We start from the raw sequence: 4,452 nt of genomic DNA, 5'->3' as shown, positions 1-4,452 counted from the left end.
GCCTGTAAACGTTTCCACCTTTTCCATTTTCAAATGTAGGATGTAGCATGCTGTCTGAAGCAATCATTTTAGCAGCTGACCTGTCGCTGACAAACGCTGCAGGAAGGCCTGATAACTTGCTCAATATGCTGTCAAACGAAGATTGCAAAAGTAACATGAGTCATTGAGCAAAACGTGCAATTGACTTCTGAGCTGTTGCTGGCACCAAAGCAACTGCGTCGTTCGGGAGCGGAAAGAACCCCACTAATAGATTACAATTCAAATGCATTTGGCATTAGGTTCGGAGCAGTTTATCAGCAGCACATAACCCTGACTCCAAAGGTCTGTGAGTATCCAGAAGAACAGTGAGCGATCGTTGAAGGTACGTTTCTCCAGACGACATTTGTCAACGTGACAAGCTGCAGCTGAGCTGCTGGCGTTGCGATTGAAATTGCATGGGTCCGGACATTGTGCTGAATTATAGATATCTGACCAAATGGTTAACTCGAGTATGCGTGTTTGTAAAAGTAAATGCTTTTTTGGTTGAAAACCTTTGCAACGAAAGGAAATCCTTCAGACTATCGTGCGATCGATAATAAGCAGAAAATGCACCGCCGCCGTGGTTGTGAGCACCAGCAATATCGGCCTTTGCTTTTGCTGCGCCCATTGGTGAGCTCTACTCTCACCAGCGCTGCACATGGTCAGTGTGGGAATTGAACCCACGATCTTGGCGCTAATAGCACCATGCTCTAACCAGCTGAACTAACCGACCAACACATGTCCGCTGACGAGAGCAAATGCCTATATAGCCGCTGCTCACTATCACGGCATCAGGGTTTCCTGCCCGGGGAGCCACCAGGAACTCTTGATAAACTTGAAGGTGGGACCTTGTAGGGAAGAGGTAGTCTTCCGAGTAGATACGGGGGCAGCACGATCATCGCTGAATTTTAAACCAAAGAAAGTAGGAATGTCAACACAGTCAATTACTGTTTCCGGGGTTAAAGGGGAGGATTTACTGTTCCAGTATTTGAACTTATGATGATAGAAGGTCCAAAGGCTACAGTTTCAGGGGAACTGTTTTATACCCCTGATATAGGAAGTCACTTACTAGGGAGACATTTAATTATCCTCTTAGGACTGGAGATTTGAATGCAGGAAAAAAGAATTAGTTGTACAAATGGCAATGTTGACAGAAGATTTGGAGAGAGGGGTAGACCCTATTATATGGGCGAGAGAAGGGAATCGTGGAAAAATACAGATCCGTCCCCTAGAAATAAGTTTAAAAAGGAAAGGGGATGTTGTTTATGAGTGACAATATCCCATTTCCATAGAAGGTAAACGAGGACTGCAGCCAGTAATTGAGGGGCTGTTGGAACCATGTATGTCTCCTTATAATATCCTAATTCTACCAGTGCGTAAATCCGATCGAACTTATCGATTGGTGCAGGATTTGAGAATATTGAGTTGTATGTTATTAAGTACGATCCCTCATGACCACAAATGATTTAGTGTGATAGATTTAAAGGATGCCTTTTGGGAGGAAGGTAGGAGTTTTTTGCCTTTGAATTGGAAGATCCCAGAAAAGGACAGAAACAGCAATATCGGAGTACCCTGCTTCCCCAGGGGTTTATGCAATCCCCAAATTTATCTGGAAAGATGTTAGAATAATATTGGAGACATTTAGCAGCCCCAAGGGAACTAACCTCTTGCAGTATGTAGACGACCTCTTAGTAACAGGAAAGAGAAGAGAAAGAGTAGTAGAAGCCACGAAAAAAAATTGAATTTCCTGGGTCAGCAAGGACTGTGAGTATCTAAAAACAAACCACAATATATGGAGTGAGAAGTGAAATACTTGGGACATTTAGTTCGTGAGGGAAGCGAAATGGAAGCATGGAAATGGTTAAAGGGAATAGTGGGTATTCTGCGGCCCAGGAATAAACGGGAATATCATAATTTTGGGGATTTAACGGGATATTGCAGATTGTGGATTGATTCTTATGCTCAAAAGACGAATAAATTATATCTCAAACTATTAGAAGAGGAACCAAAATGTCTGAGTTGGGAAGAAGAGGATAAAGAACCATTTAAGAATTCAAAAGAGATCTGATCCATGCCCCCATGTTAGCCTTACCTTCTCTAGATAAATCTTACAAGCTCTTTGCTACCGTAGATAAGAGAGCGGCTTTGGGAGTATTAACCCAGAAGTGGGGAGGAATGAAACAGCCAGTAACATATCATTCAAAGCTATTGGATCCAGTATCGCAGGGGAGGCCTGAGTGTGTGCAGGCCGTGGCTGCGACTGCACTGTTGGTGGAGGAAAGCAGAAAGCTTACATTTGTGGGAGCCCTAATAGTAAGCACTCTACACCAAGTGAGAACGATCCTGAAGCAAAAAGCTGGGCGATGGTTGACAGACTCGCGGGTTTTGAAATATGAGGCAATATTAGTGGAAAAGGATGATCTAGTGGAGGTCACGGACAATTGTTTAAATCCAGCTGCCTTTCTTTGGAAAGGGGAAGGAGAATCTCCTTAGAATCCAGAGCACAACTGCCTTGACATTATAGAATACCAAACTAAGGTCTGCATGGACCTGAGAGATGTTCCACTTCATGCAGGACCTTGACTCTTTATAGACAGATCATCCCAGGTGACTGAAGGGAAAAGACATAATGGGTATGCAGTTGTCGATGTTATGAAAGGTAGTGTGGTAGAGGTAGGAAGGTTGCCAAATGGGTGGTCAGCTCAGACGTGCGAACTTTATGCATTGGAAAGTGTCTATAGGGCGTTAGAAAATAAAGAGGGCGCAGCATACCGTTACTCTAAATATGCATTTAGTGTTGTGCACACCTTTGGAAAGATATGGCAGGAAAGATATCCAGGAAGAACAACCATCACCTGTTCAAACTCCCTATAGCTCAACCCTGGCAACATCCTTGTAAGTCTTTTCTGAACCCTTTCAAGTTTCACAACATCCTTCCGATATGAAGTAGAATAGAGTTGCATGCAATATTCCAAAAGTGGCCTCACCACTGTCCTGTACAGCCGCAACATGACCTCCCAACTCTTGTACTCAATACTCTGACCAATAAAGGAATGCATACCAAGCGCCTTCTTCGCTATCCTAACTACCTGTGACTCGACTGTCAAGGAACTCTGTATTTCATTTGAAAGATTGCATAGACAGGTAGAGTGGCCCGAGGTCATCTGGGTAATGCTAGTTCAGTCTTATCTAGTAGGCAGAGCCAGTGACGTATTTGCAGCGCTATCTGATGAGTGGTCGAGAGATAATGCATATGTCAAACAAGCCTATTTTAAGTGCTTATGGATTGCTTATGAAACGGAAGCCACTACAATTCCCTTTACTGTACCATCGCTATCTGTCAAAGCTCTTTCAGGTCTATATCCTCCTAATTCTTGAAACCTGCTCTCACCATTGCAACTCCCATTATTTCCTAACATTGCTGAGTCTCTAAAAGCTTCCCTATCAGTTTAATCTCCTCCACTGCATACAACACTCCTATCTTGTGTAATCTCTTCACATCCTTCAGTTCCTATATACCTATGTATTGGAGTGACTGCTTTGTGGCCATTGAATCCTCGTTTATATCTGCAAAAGGCACTGCTCAATGTAGCACATCCCATGCTCACATGTGAATCTGGTCTCTCACAAGCCTCTCTACGACTGTCTCCTCCAGTCTCTACAAGCTTCCCTATCCCTGTCGTATCTTGCAGCATGCACACCACTCACTCTCTCTGACATACCTTCCAGTGCATAAATTCATCTCTTCTTCGAACTGTATCCAGTCTACAACTTCATCCCTGTCCGTGCAACATCCTCCAGTCCATATACTCCTCTCTATTGCTGCAGCATTCTCCAGCTTATATCATCTTCCATGTGCTTGCAATATTCTCCAGTCCATATCACCCTCCCTTTCCCTATAATATTCTCCTGTCCATACCATCTTCCCTATCGCTGTGATATTCTCCAGATCCCACAACTGTTGTTAAATGTACGACATCCTGGAATCCTGTGAATGTTTCTACGCCCTGATCAACATAGTCCATATAACGATCCACAACCCGACACACATCCCTATCTCTGGAATCTAATCAAAGACGCTTTATCTCTCTAACTTCCTCCAAACAATAAAATGTTTTCTCCTGCGGGCATTCTGTAGCAACTGTAACTATGTTTATCCCTGCAACATTGTAGCGCCCCCAAACATCTCTCCCAATCTGTGACCTCTAACCATCCCTCAAAGGCCGTCTCGGTGACATGCGCCATGCATTTGCAACAAGGCAGATGGAATGACAGCATTGACTGAAGGGAACAGATATGATCGAACTGTTATTGTGGAGGTGTGGCTGCAGAATGATCATGACAGCAATGTGATTATTGAGGGATTGTAGGTATTTAGGCAGGATCAGCAAAAAAAACAAACAAGGTCCTGTTTTGTTGTGAAGAAAGGATGCA

At 43.6% G+C, this 4,452-nt stretch overlaps 1 non-coding gene across 1 annotated transcript; it reads right to left on the bottom strand.

Annotated features, from left to right (window-relative positions):
* Positions 1 to 677: 677 nt before the first annotated feature.
* On the bottom strand, positions 678 to 751 carry trnan-auu (transfer RNA asparagine (anticodon AUU)). The gene has a single exon. It is a non-coding gene; the product is annotated as a tRNA-Asn (tRNA).
* Positions 752 to 4,452: the final 3,701 nt, after the last annotated feature.

Source organism: Chiloscyllium punctatum, chromosome 16, assembly GCF_047496795.1.
Source record: "Chiloscyllium punctatum isolate Juve2018m chromosome 16, sChiPun1.3, whole genome shotgun sequence".
NCBI classification, from domain to species: domain Eukaryota; kingdom Metazoa; phylum Chordata; class Chondrichthyes; order Orectolobiformes; family Hemiscylliidae; genus Chiloscyllium; species Chiloscyllium punctatum.
This window is presented reverse-complemented; position numbering and strand designations above follow the sequence as displayed.